At 37.7% G+C, this 14,883-nt stretch overlaps 1 pseudogene; it reads right to left on the bottom strand.

Moving 5' to 3' along the window:
- Positions 1 to 12,423: 12,423 nt before the first annotated feature.
- On the bottom strand, positions 12,424 to 14,371 carry LOC144252499 (protein spire homolog 1 pseudogene; annotated as a pseudogene).
- Positions 14,372 to 14,883: the final 512 nt, after the last annotated feature.

Here is a 14,883-nt window from a genome sequence, read left to right as displayed (position 1 = left end):
GGTTATTTAAAATTTATCATTTATTATCATATTAAAATTTTAACATTGAAGCCTAATTGGAATCTTTTATTTAAATAAAGTCACTTCATGTTCTTTATTCAAGAAAATTAATTTGATATCTCAGCAGCTTCTACAGAACTGAGTTGTGGTTGGAACCAAGAATAGAGAGCAGATTAAGATTTTCTAAAACCCTAGTGGAGGGATTTTAAAATCCGTCCAAGAAACTAAGCATATTAAGCCACTCAAATGAATGCAGTTGGCCATCCCATACCCATAGATTCTGCACTCATAAATTTCACTGCCAATAAAAATGTTTGAAAAAATATTGCATTTGTTCTTAATATGTATAGATTTTTTTTCTCATGATTATTCCCTAAATAGTACAGTGTAATTACTGATGTAGCCTTGTCTAATCTTTTTCAAGTACCATAATAAATTTTAATTGCATTTAAATGTACATTAAATTTACAGTTGGATTGCATGCCTGTAATAATTTTTTAAATACAAAAAAACCTTAAAAATGTATCAGATAAAAGAAATATTACTAAGATTTTTATTGATTGGAAAATTTACCCATATATCTGGATTTCTAAGAATATCTTCCAAAGAGCCAACGCAATTGTTTGCTATTGAAAAGGCTAGCACATACTGTTAAATCAGTTAATTATTCTGAATAAAGAAATTTAGTTAAATACTGCTATTCATCTAACAGTACTAAAACACATCAAGATTAATCTATAATAAAATTAAATACATATGCCAGAAAATGACATAGTATATATCCAAGAAAAATTTAAATTATATTTTATGAGTTGATAATTGCAAATCTTCCTAAAACTCAAAAGGGAAACATTTATACATACTAAATCTTACTCACAAGGGATCCTACTATCTCTGTTTTTAAATGAGGTCCTCTTGATCATCTGAAATAGGAAATTGGGCATAGCTATGCCATAATCATTGCAGTCTGTAATTACAAAAGGGAGAAAAGAATATAGTTTTCAGTTCAATTACTTCTCTAGAAACTCCAAGGTGCAATCAGTCAAAAGAAGTAGAGTGTTAATAATTGAATTAATAGTGCTCAGTGAAAATGGAGTTCAACAAGATTGGCAGCTTAGAAGAGTTTAATTTAGACATGAGTCAATTGTCACAGGGTTGAGAAAGAGCATATTTGTGATACTGAACTGCACTAAATCCTCATTATCCTGTAATAGCTGAAATGAGTTCAGGAAAAGAAATTTATATATATGTAAAAATACAATTCACCACAATAATTGAACCTCCTTTTACTTATTGCAGACTTATATACTAATTACAATATTGACTAGACTCAGGCTTTGAGAATTTTTTGTTCAATTTCATGTATTCTGGATTACATTCTGGAATATTCTGAAAAGCATCCATCAAATGTTTGGTTATTTATGTATTTATACCTAAGCAGTTTAATTATTAATAACTTTTTATTACTAAATATTTGTCATATTAGTCCCTTTAGAACTATTGTTAATAAATTCACTTACTTCTGTCAACAAAATTAGAACTATGAGGCTAATGAGAGGATGTTATGAGATAGCTTCAAGAAAAACTTTATTTTTTAGATTATATATTAAAAGTAAAATTTTTTAAAAAAGGTCTGCAGATGTATCAGTTGCTTTCAATTAGAAAAATGTCAAACACCAGGATAGTCATCTTTCTTTGGAAGAAATCCAAGACAGAATGATATTTAAAAGTAATATTCTTTGATATGGATTAAGTTTTTCTTAGAAATGTAGAAGGTGTAAGAATGTGACAAAACTTTTCTGGTATATTTCCACAGGTTTTCCAATGTTCAACAGAGTTACAGATCATTTTTAAACCTCAATTCTAACTACAAAACGAAATCTCTGTTCAATAAGTTTATCAGAAAAGTGTCACCTGATTTGATATCTCTGCTGAAGTTTAAAATAACTTGTGAAATTAATAAAATTTAGCATGTGTGATGGGAAAGTGCTGAATTCTACTAGAAATACTGACCTCCAAGCCACTAAGACTGAAAAGGTATGATAACTCCAGGATTTCCCATCACTGAAGCCATGTGAATTAAGTCAGATTCTTTAATGCTTTGGATTTTGTTAAGAAACAGTAATTATACCATAATATATGAATTGAATGATCTGTTCTTTCAATTACTTCGTATAATAGTTTCAACTAATACAATTTCAGAATATTTTCTATGAATCCCCATTAAGAGGTTTAATTTCACAAAGGGGAATTCAGACATGTGTCCACAGTTATCTGCTTGGGGCAGAACACAAAAGCTTGCAATATTGCAACTAATAATAAGAATTGTCTTCCTATTTCCATTCACTGCAAACTACTTGGGTAGCCTAGTTATGCAAGCAATGGACACATTCCAATGTTCACACTGGAGCACCAGCTAAATGACCATTTTCTCCTTAGTAACACAGGGAAGAGGTATGGTTCTGCAGTAAAGATTGTCTAGCATGTGTGAGACCCTGGGTTGAATCCTCAGCCCCAGAAGGAGAAAAGAGATAGAGGGAATAACACATATTGTATGATCATATCAAACCTCCTATATATATTCACTATTAATTTCTAATTTGGAATTTCCCTTTTACATGGTGCTAAATAATATCTTTGCTCTTTTAATTATCTCTGTTCATCATCTTTATCTTCTTTATCTTGTGTTTAAGTTTTTGTTCTTTATATATATGTAATCCCAAAAAAAACTGTGATGGTGAGACAGTAGTTTTAATAATAGAAACAATGTGTTTGGAAATATTTTTGATATTTAAAATTAGTATTAATCTCTTGTAGTTTTTAAAATACAAACATTCTATACCTCCTATTCTTGCAATAAATTAAAAAATATTCTTCAATCACTAGAATTCATAGTAAATAAATGTATATTTAGAAAAACAGTTGATATGTATAAATGCATAGTATACATCCTTATTTTTTGCTAAAAATGTTTGCTTTTAATGAAAGAAATTGAGATGAAAACCTTACTTAGAAGATATACAATTACTAATTTAGTGAACATAAGAAATAGTACATACCTAGGTCAAGAAAGAAATGAAAAGAATTAGGAAAGAAAACCATAGTAAAAGTGACTCTAGATCTTTAAAAACATTGTTTAATTTTCTTGCTACAGCTAGAGAGAGAATAGAAGAATCAGCCTTATACTGAGAAAATATTGAAATAAGGATGGTGTATCACAGTGATTCAGGGTACATTCTCTGAAAAAACACTGTCTGAGTTTGAAATCCATTTCTGCCACTTACCTCTGTGATATTTGTTGTTTTATGTAGCATTCTGCATTTCAACTTTCTTATCTATAAAATAATTATAATACCCCATAGAGCTATTGTGAAAAAGAAAAATATATAAAGCAGGTAATATGATAACAGTGCTTATCATATCACAAGTCTTCAAAAAAAGAGCTGCTATTATTTCTATTATTATTATTATTATTATTATTATTATTATTATTATTACTATTTGTGTGTATGTAATGCTGGGGATCAAAACCAGGTTTTTGCCCACACTGGGTGAGTGCTCTAACACTGAATTACACCTTAAGCTCACTCTCATTGTTTTTCATGAGTTTTTGCCAATTTAATTTTTAAATTCCTTATGCTAATAATATAAGGAAAAGCACAAATAAGAAAATACATAAAAATTAGAAACTATGTAACTATTATATAAGTACTCAACCTTCCTGCATTGAAAAACTTCTATACAAAAGCTACATTTTCACATTTCTAGATAATTAGATTACAATAATTAGATGCAGTAGCTGAAGACTTGAATGAGTGGTACAACATGGTGACTATCCTCAAAAATATTGTATTGTATACCCAAAATTCACTGAGAGTAGATATTAAATGCTCTCCATACACACACAAAAGTAACTGTGAGGTAGTAGATATACTAATTAGCTTAATTCTAAACATTTCACAGTGTATAGGTATATATCAAAACACCATGTTGTGTGCAATAAATGTATAGGGGTTTTACTTATCAATTACACTGAGTGATTGGATATCAGTTATACCCAGCTGGGTCAAAAGAATTGACTTGCAAATCACTGCACACGAAAATGTGAAATGGATAGATTTGTATTCTATTATCATATTCTTATCTTTATGAGATCAGAGGTAGCATTAAGAGGAAAAGAGCACAATGGCTAGAGCTTTCTATTGTAGCAACACAGATGTGTTTGTGAAGGTTACTACTCAGACACTCTTGTGATGTTTCACTACCAACTTGCTTGCAATAAATCACTTTCTGGTAGAAATACCTACATTAGTGTCTATGTTCTCTATCTCTCTTGAAAGACATGGCCCAAAAAAATGCCAGAAGCAGAATGGATATAGTTACTGTCATAAACAGCAAATCTACTCAGTAATACCTCATAAATATGTGAAATATTATATCTTAATCAAAAATAAAATAAAATTTATTAAAAAATGAAAAAAATCTGGTTTGGATGCCATCTCTGTTTTCTTGATGAAAGACAAATCTTCAGGATTTTACATGGACAAAAATAGATGAACAATCTAATAAAATCCTCTTGGACATGTGACAAAATATTTTCTTATAAAATAGTGTCATTCAATAGATGAATGGATAAAGAAAATGTGATATATATATTTTCCCCGCAGTGGAATATGACTCAGGTTTAAAAAAGAATGAAATTATGCATTTGCCAGTAAATGGATGGAGTTGAAGAATATCATGCTAAGCAAAGTAAGCTTAAAAAAAGTAACCAAAGTAACCAATCCCCCAAAAACGAAACGCCATTTTTGTTCTCTAATATGTGGATGCTAAATCAAAATAAGGGGGATGGGCACTAGGAAAGAATAGAGTTACTTTAGATTAGGTAGAGGAAGTGAAGGGAGAGGAGGGAAGGGAATCTGGGTATAGGAAGGATAGTAGAATGAAACAGACATTATTACTTTATGTAATAATATATATATTATTACATGTAATAACATATATATAAATATATACATATATAATTATATATATGATTGCATGACCAATGTGATTGTACAACATGTACAATCAGAAAAATAAGAAATTATACACCATCTATGTATGATATATCAAAATGAATAAATGCTTTCTACTGTCATGTATAACTAATTAAAACAAATTAAGTGATTTGTAAAAATAAATGAAACAAATTTAAAACAAAGCACAACATAAAAACTTTCATGCATGGGGAAATGTATTTATTTGGAATTATTATAATGGAGGGTGCAGATATTTTACCAACTTATAGACCTGAGTCAGTTCATGGACACAGTGCATTTAGAATGAAAAGGGAACAAACTTTATTTGAGGAAGGACATTTTAACATTGCCAGATATATGATAATGTTTATTTGTAGTGACTTGCTAAAGAGAATATGCGTATCAGTGAAAAGAAAATACTCAATTTAGAGGGATTTTGATTTATATACATTAAGTTGATATTAATTTGGGGGTTATAGAAAATTCTTGTGGTTTGGCAAAAGATGAATGGCATTTTGGTTTAGAGAACCTAAGTAGATTATCATGAAAATAAATGATGATACCCAGATTACAGATAGTTTCCTGATATGATTTCTTAATTGGACCAAATTAATGTGGTTAATGTCATTTTTTCTATATTGATTCATATTGTTTATACAAAATATTGAGTTTCATCATGGCATACTTTCATATACATAAAAATGCAATATGGTAAATTTCATTCCTCAATAGCTCCATCATAGAACCCTACTTCTCCCTGATCTCCTTCCTCTACCCTAGCATAGTACCTATATTTTTTTTTCTCAACGTTCCACATATGAAAGACAACATATAATTTTTTAAAAATTCTTTTACTCTAAAATATGGTTTCTAGTTTCATCTATTTTCCTGAAAATGACATAATTTTTTTTCTTCTTTGTGGCTGAATAAACCTCCATTGTGTGTATATACATTTTCTTCATCCATTCATATGTTCATGGACAGTAAGTCTGATTCTTACCACTTAGATATTGTGAGTTGTGCTGCAAAGAACCTGGGTATGCATATACGTCTAAAGTATGCTGACCTTAATTTTTGTTTTGATAAATTCTAAAAAGTGGTACAGCTGGATCATATCATTGTTCTATTTTTAGATTTTTAATGTAACTGAATGTTGATTTTTACATGATTGTACATTCCCACCAACAGAGCAAAAGTTATTTTCTCTATCCTTGCTAATATTATTATTTACATTCTTGATGATTGCCATTCCAACTGAAGTAAGATGGAAATTAAGTGTAGTTTTGATTTGAATTCCCTTGAGAGTTAAAGAGTTGAATATTTTTTTCACATAACTATTGGTCATTTGTATTTCTTTTGAGAAGTTTTCATTGAGTTTATTTGTCCATTTTTTATTGATTAGGTTACTTGTTTTTATAGTGATTTTTTTAGTTCTTTTTATATATTCTGGATATTGATTCTATATTAAAAGAGTATTTGGCATAGATTTTCTCCCATCTGTACTTTGGCTTTTGACTCTTTGGTTTCCTTTATTGTGCAGATTTAAAATTCTATGCTATGCCATTCATTAATTATTGCTCATATTTCACAAGATGTAGGGTTCCTATTCAGGAAATATTTACCTCTGCCTATATGTTAAGAGTTTTTCCTATTTTTTCTTCTAACAGATGCAACAGTTAACAGTTTTTAGTAATATACACAGGTAGGTTTTTGATCCACTTTGAGTTTACTTTTCTATAGAGTGAGAGATAAGAGATATAGTTTTATTCTACAAACACTAAACTGATTTTCTTAGCAACAGTTTTTAAAGAAGCTGCCTCTTCCCCAAAACATATTTGTGGTATCTTTGTCAAGAATCAGAATGAGTTTGTTTTTGAGTCTTCTATTCTGTTACATTGTTTTACATGTCTGTTTTCGTGCATAGTACTTAGTATGCTGTTTTGATGCTATAACAATATAACTTGAAATTGTGTACTGTGATGCTGTTAGCATTCCTCTTTTGCTCTGGATTATTTTGACTGTCCTGGGTCTTTCTTTCTTTCATGTGAATTTTAAGATGGTCTTCTTCCAGTTTTATGAAGATTTTAATTGGTATTTGATGGGTTTACATATAATTTGAAAATGGTCATTTTAACTATTTTAATTCTTCCTATCCACGAAGAGAAAGTTCTTTCCATTTTCCAAAGTCATATTAATTTTTCTATAATTTCCATTGTAGAGGAGTTTCACCTTTATGGTCAGATTTAATTATTTTAAGCAATTGTGAATAGAATTAATTTCCTAATTTCTTTTTTAGCTGAATAATTAGTGATATATAGAAAAGTTAGTTATTTTTTTGTTTATTTTGAATCTTCTTGTTTTTCTCAATTTATCAGTTTAGTAGTGTTCTGCTAGAAACTTGAGGGTCTTCTAAGTATATCTGCATATAGTGATAATTTGATATATTCTTATTTGTAAACTCCTATTTCCTTTTCTTGATTCATTGTTCTGGATAAAATTTCAAGCCCTATATTTAATATGAGTGGTAAGAGTGGATATCCTTGCCTTGATCCTAATTTTAGAGGAAATTCTTTCAGCTTTTCCAATTCACTATGATATTGACTTTGGGTTTGTCATATGTAGCTTTCATTATGTTGAAGTAGGTCCTTTTATTCTAGTTTCTTCAGGGTTTTTATATGAAGGGGTGTAGAATTTTCTTAGATTTTTCTGCATCTACTGACATGATTGTGTAGCTTTGTCCTTGATTCTATTTATGTGGTATATTAAATTTATTGATTTACATCTGTTAAATAATGTTCGCATCCTTGAAAACTAATCAACTTAATTATATACATAATGTTTTTAATGTGTTCTTGAATTGACTTTCTAATAGTGTATTGAAAATTTTTTCATCTTTGTTTATCAAAGATATTGTTATAGAGTTTTCTTTCCTTGAACTGTCATTATCCAGTTTTAGTATCAGAGTGATATAGGCTTCATAGAATGAGTTTAGAACGATTATTTGCTTTCAATTTTATGGGATAATTTTAGGAGTGTTGGTATTAGCTAGTCTTCAAATATACAATAAAATTAAGTATGAATCAATCTGATCCTGAAATTTTCTTTACTGGAAAGATTTTTATTATTGCTTCAATCATTTGATATTAGTCTGTTTAGGTTTTCTAAATCTTCTAGGTTCAAGTGAGCCTAGATATAGATACATTTCTTCTAAATTTTCCAATTTATTTAAATGTATGTTTTCAAAACAATCCCTGGTGATCCTTTGCATTTCAGTTGTGTCTGCTGTAACATCTGCTGTAACAAAAATAATTATTTTATTCTTCAATTTTATTAGTTTGGAATTTCTTTGCCTTTCTTTTGATTAGTTTTATGAAGAGTTTATCAATCTCAACAACTTTTTTTGTTGGTCTTTGTATTATTCTTTACTCTCTATTTTGTTAATTTCAGTTCTACTGTTTATTATTTCTTTCTTTCTCCTGTTTTTAGAGTGAGCTTGTTCATATTTCTTAAGGGATTTGAGATGGGTCATTAAGTTTACCATTTGAGAAATCTGTTTCTTTTTTTTATGTAGACACTCATAGCTATATTCTTCCTTCTTAGCACTTCTTTAACTGTATCACAGATTCTAGTATATTTTGGCTCTATTTTCATTTAATTCTAAGAATTTTTAAGTTTAACCCTTAATTTCTTCAATGACCCACTCATTATTAAAAGTGTACTGTATAATTTTCATGTATTTGAACAGTTTGTATTGGTTTCTAATTTCATAACATTGTGAATGTATGGACTAAAATGTGATCTATTTTTGAGAAAGTTCCATGAGATGTCTAAACAAAAGTGTATTTGATTGTTGTTGGATAGATATTTGGTAGATTTCTGTTAAATTAAATTTATCTGGGGCTGAGGCTGTAGCTCAGTGGTAGAGCGTTTGCCTTGCACACGTGAGGCCCTGTATTGGATCCCCAGCACCATATAAAAATAAATAAATAAATAAATAAAAAGAAGATATTGTGTCCATGTACAACTAATTTTTTTTAAGTTCAGTTTATCTATAGTAAAGTGTAAATCCAATGTATCTTTCTTGATTTTTTTGTTTGGGTGATCTGTCAGTGAGTTAGATATATTGAAGTCCCCCATTTTTTTTTTCATGGTATGAGTTCATGTATTAATCACATAATTTCTTTAACATAAGATTATTTTTAAGACTCGTTTATATAACAACCTCTGGTTTAATTTGAAAGACGTGACTTGAAATCTAGTGAGATCGTTAGGTCAATGCACATGTATGTCATTTACCTGACTTAATTTTTACTGGCTGGGGAGAGTTAATTCCCACTGTCCACTGGATGAATGACTTAAATATTAATAAATACACTACAGTATTTACAAGCATTCTCACATACTCTGACACTGACTGGAAAGTCAAGCCACAGGAGGGAAGATTTCCTGACAACGTGACCCCATGGCAAATGGGACAAAAGGAAGCAGCACTCAGGAAGGAGAGGAGGATGAGACGAGGGTGACCGTTCAGATGTGCACAGTGTTCAAAACTCGCTGGATGACACTGAGGCCAGCATGCTTCTTGTTGGCGTGGAAGTCAGAGGGGCCCACTGGGCAGTCAGGACAGAGGAAGGTGCAGAGGGAGGGCATGCCAGGAGCCTAGGGGTAAGAGTCAGCCTGAGGAAGTTACCTCCTGCAGCCTGCAGGGGGCGGCACACATCCCAGGGCTAATTCAGAATCCTTCTTGGCAGCCCAGGCGATGCCTATTGGTTTTGGTGGTTTCAACCACATGCCATCCATCTGACCTCTGTGCACTTGGCCAAACCCATCCCTGCTGCTGAAGAATCTACACCCTCACAGCCTGCTAAGGGGTGACCGTGATGCCCGGTCATCCCATATGAGGAAGTGAAGGGACAAGGGGTTTAACCAGGTCACTGCTTTGTGAACACGAGTAAAATCCTCGTCCTGGGCTTTGTTTCTTGTGTTGCACACACAGTAACTAGTCACCGCCCTGCATGCGAGTGCACACCAAAGCAGGTGGCCTCACCTAACTGTCTGGGATGTGAAGTTCAGAGTCTCTTGGAAAATTGCATAAGCAAGCTTCCCTGGCGTGATTTCTAAAGCTCTTTAAAAAAAGACTTGAATATGGCTGAAGCAGCCAGCAGCATATTCTGGGGACCCGCTTTCACAAGCAGCACAGACCAACTGTTAACATGTATTATTTAGTCAACTGTTAAAGTTTATTTCATAAGTATCAGTAATTTAAAGCCATTTACTAAATTGTAAATTTCAATCCTTTAAAAACTACTACCAGAGCAGTTCTGAGGTATTACTGTTAACTTAATATGGAAATGTGGCTAGAAATGTGACTGCCGTGCCCGAAGCTCCCTAGGCTGTTGGGGTGTGACCACAGACACGATCTACAGCTTTCAGGAAATTACTGTGCACGTGCATTAAGTGACTTTCTGAAAGTTAATGCTGATTTGGTTGGCTGGTCACTTCTAAGCATACCAAAATAATAAAGGCTGGCCCACAGAAGGGCCCCTGGAACTGGGAAACTGCCCTCCAGGCCTCCTTCATCTGAAACCCAGCCAACACTCAAGTTATCTACCAGGAAATCAGTGCAAAAAGCATCCAAAAATCTTGCCTATCAGCAGGTTAATTTTCATATAATTTTAAAAGAGCTAGACATTTTTCTTTCAAAATTCATTTATAAAAATAAATTTCAGTTTGAGACCTTAGTGCTGCGCCCCTCCCCTGACTCAGGCAATGGCAAGGCCCTACTGAGGTGGATGGCGCAAGGCGTCCATCCTCTGGAGGAGCGCAGTATGTTTCTGGGAATGGGCTGATTTGTTTTTATATTCCTTTAATAAGTATAGTTGTGATTTCTCATATGACCATTAAGTATGAAGGAAAAATCATGACTTTCCCAATTAATGCAACTACTTCTAAAGCATAGATCTGTTTGCTCTAAATGCAATGATTCAGCTGTGGAGTGTAAATTGTTAATGTCTAAAGAAAAACTCCCTGTATTCCTGTCAAGGAAGTTTTTGAGAAATTAAATTAAAATCTAGAGAAGAAAAATTAATGTTAAGAAGATAGATTAGTGCTTAGTACTGGGCAACTTGTTCTTGTTCCTGTGCACAATGGTTTGTGCTCTTACTTTTGTTTGATGAAAAGTAATAACAAATCAACCACTTGCTGTAACCATGGCACTGGTTCCAGTCAGTAAGTCAAGAAAAAATAGTCAAGGTATAGGCCAATAGTTTGGGACATTTGTAACTATTATTAAAAGTTAACTAAGCAGAAACAGCTCAAAACAAAACTCGAACTGAAAGTACAAATGCTTGCTTATGCATAAGCCAAGATACATTCTTCTATTCTAATTGTAGCTAGGTAATATTTTGTTTCTTTGAATAATGATTCCTGTTTTGTAACCACAATATACTGTGAGCCTGCCAAAATGAAAAGTATATATGATCAACTTCACAAGTAAAGATTGGGATCAACACCTTCACTTTGGTGTCTGTGTTGTTTCTCCACCCCCTCTTTCGCCGACTCCTCACCATCCGTTCGTCTCCTGAGACCCCCTGTTGGAGCTGGTCTCCGACACCTTAGGTACCAAATTGTAGCTTAATTTAGTCATGATGGCTGCACTATAAAGTCATGAAAAATGCAGCTGAAAATGCTGAGCCCCAGCTCCTCCTCCCGGCACCCTCTGTGGTCCCAGCCACTCTAGGGCTGACCAAATACCCTCAGCTGCTTGAGAACAGTTTAGCCTTCCTCTGTCCTGAAACTCCCACAGAACTGTCATTCTCAGATCCTCATGATGACACCCAGTAACTGAAATACCCTCGTGATGGGGAAGGAGGCCTGTCACAGGCTCAGCAACACCGATGCAGGCACCAAGACAACATGGCCACCTCGAGGCCCCGCTCCCTCAGATGCTCTGCACTACAGTGCCGGCACAAACCTGAACCTTGGAACAATGACGATTTCAGTCAGCTGGTCGGCATCAGCAAGTCCCTCAGGTGTTGTGCTGAGATGATGGACAGCCTGGCCCGCCATCACCAGGCACCCTGGACAGGCACACTGTCAGGTGGAACTGCCAACGTGCCTTCCTGCGCACAGCCCTGCTGCCATCGACATCTCTGTTGGACTGACTACTTGCGGGAGCAGCTTCTGCCTCAGCCAGGATCACTGGAGGGGCGGCAAGGAACTGGACTCAGCAAGGTTCCAGCCACCACACCCACACACACAAAGCAAATTCCAGAGTACTGTCCTCTCAGGGCCAACGAGCAGGTGGCTGGCCTTTCCTATTACCAGTCGAGGAAACTCAGGGTAGAGCCTGTGGGACAAGGTGATGCAGCAGGATTCTGGTCCACTTCAAACTTAAGCCTGTTTAGTCAAACCACGGAAAGGAGCGGCCTGGTCAGCATCCTCGGACATGGCTGCCCCAACTCTGCACACTGAAGCCAGTGGAAGGCACGGCTCAGATCTCACTGATAGTCCTCTCTGAAGGACAGTACTCCGAGGGGCCAGGAGAGGACACATAGAAGGACTGTGTTTTCCTTTTTAACCGGGCTCTTTTGTTGGCCAGCACCAGGCTGCGCAGGCTGGAGCTGACGATTTCCGAGATGAACTTCTTGCAGTCCACGCACACCTCCATGGTGCTCCAGTCCTCCATGAGCTCCTTGGGAGACTTTGAGGAGAACCTGGCGATGCTGCGCAGTGGCCACTGGTGGCTTGCTGGGGGCTTTTCTGACCTGGTAGTACTGTCCCCTCTTTGTAAGGTGGAAGGTCCCAGAGAAAAGATGGGTAGAGTGGAGTATGGCTTGGAGGGCAGCCGCATCTTTTTGCAGCACTGTGAGCACACGGGCCTCTTACAGAACTGGCAGGTGTAAGACCAGGTGAAGAAGGAAAACCTCCGGGTTCGGCAACGTAAGCAGAGCTTTCCTTTCTTCAGGGCAGTGTAGATGTCCTTGTACTGCTGGTACTTCTCCAGCTCTGCCTTCACCAGCACCTGGTGGATGTGCATCACCTCTTCCACCGTCAGAGCGAGGCATTCCACGGGGAAGCAGAACTCCTCCAGGGAGCGGGAGCTCTGCCGGGTCAGGGGCAGGAACTGCCTCACATTGGTGGGCGTCTCCTTCTCGGTGGAGTGCTGGCGCTGGGGCGGCTGCCGCCGCTCGGGCTGAGGGGTGGACGACATGGGCAGGAACTCTTGGGGCTTCTTCCTCTCGCACGTGGCCTCCAGCGCTGGGTTCTCGAGGAAGGAGGGAGACGCGCTGCTGTCGCTGGACGACCTGGGCAGAGTCTCCTCCTCCGAATCAGAGCTGTCCAGCTCGGCCAGCATGGGGGCCTTGAGGAGCTTCTTGCGCTGTGCAGGTGCTTGCTGGGCAGCAGGGGTCCCCCCAATCTCTGTCTGCGATGTCAGGCCTCCATTCAGCATAGATGGCTCCCCAACATTCTTTGGAGATTCTGGGGTAGTCACATCCAATCGGCTCCGTCTAATCTCCTCTGGGGACACAGGCCGCAGCTTTCTTTCTCCTTTAATTTCTTCTAATATTCTTTCATGCAGGCTCCGAGGCCGTGGTGGGGTTGGTTTCAGTTTTCTGGCTGAAGCGGGGTTTAAAGGAGGTCTTGACATGATGAAGTCCAGGATGATCTCATGAGCGCTCTTCTTTAACCGAGGAGGAATGTCACCATTCACCATCACTTTCCGCAGGGTGTACCTTCTGCACCGGATGTCATCCATCAGCATCTCATAGGGGGTCAGCTGGTACTCGATGGGCAGTGGGTTGTACTGCCGCTCCTGGACCTTCTTAAGTTTTACCCCATTTCGCAAATCCCTCATCACCTGGACCCAGAATCGGGCCCAGTCAGCGTTTTTCGGCTCATCTAGGTCTGTGCTGGAGTCATCACTCTTCTCCATTTCTTGAATCTTCTTAAGATTCTCCTTTGCACTCTTGATTTTAGTCAGGAACGTGTGGAGCTCCATGGTGTCTGCGAACAGTGCGCGACACACTGCCTCATAATGATTTGGTGCCTCTGACTCGGCTGGGAGAAGAGCAGCACACAGCTTCATGACGTCTCGGTAGGAGCGCATGGCAGAGAGGGCCCTCTTCTCATCTTCCTCCTCCTCCAGGCCCTCGTCTGCAGCCTTGTAGCCCGCGTCCTTGCTGCCATCGGCCTCCACCGTGTTGGCCATCCGGTCGATGAGCTGCTCCAGGGGAGGGCTTAGCTCCCGTTCCTCATTCTCCTTCCAGTGCTTTATAGATAATAATTCCCAAGGACTGGATAACCTCTGTTTCTGTACAACGTGAATTTCCCATTTTACCCGCAGCCGCCGGGCCCTCGTCTCCGGGCGCCAGCGTGACTACGGGGTCCCTGCAGACGCGGACCTGTGCGGCCTAGCGCACGCGGCGCGGGCCGGCGGGGGGCCCGCAGCGAGCCGCAGCACTGGTAGCACACGGCCCACGCCTGCTCCTCGTTGATGGGTTGCCGGTAGAGCCGCAGGATCTCCTCCAGGCTCAGCGCCTCCGGCGGGCCCGCGGCGGCTGCGGGCTCGGCCGGGCCCTAGCAGCCAGCCGCCTGCGCCACCCCGTGGAGGGCGCCGCGCCGCTGCCGCGTCCGCTCAGCTCCGCGGCATCGTCCCCGCGCGCCTCCGCCCGAGCCGAGCCCCACCCGGCCGCGCGCGCCGCCTAGGCGCGGGACCCGAGGGCCGGGCGGCGTGGGCGAGCGAGGCGGCCTGCGCCGCTGCGGCTCCGAGAGGCGGGTCGGCTGCCCCCCAATTTTATTATAAAGAACTTTATCAGTACAATTGAGGTTAACTTTATATCATGTAACATTAGTTTTATAA

This window comes from Urocitellus parryii, unplaced genomic scaffold (assembly GCF_045843805.1).
Source record: "Urocitellus parryii isolate mUroPar1 unplaced genomic scaffold, mUroPar1.hap1 Scaffold_439, whole genome shotgun sequence".
Taxonomy (NCBI): domain Eukaryota; kingdom Metazoa; phylum Chordata; class Mammalia; order Rodentia; family Sciuridae; genus Urocitellus; species Urocitellus parryii.
This window is presented reverse-complemented; position numbering and strand designations above follow the sequence as displayed.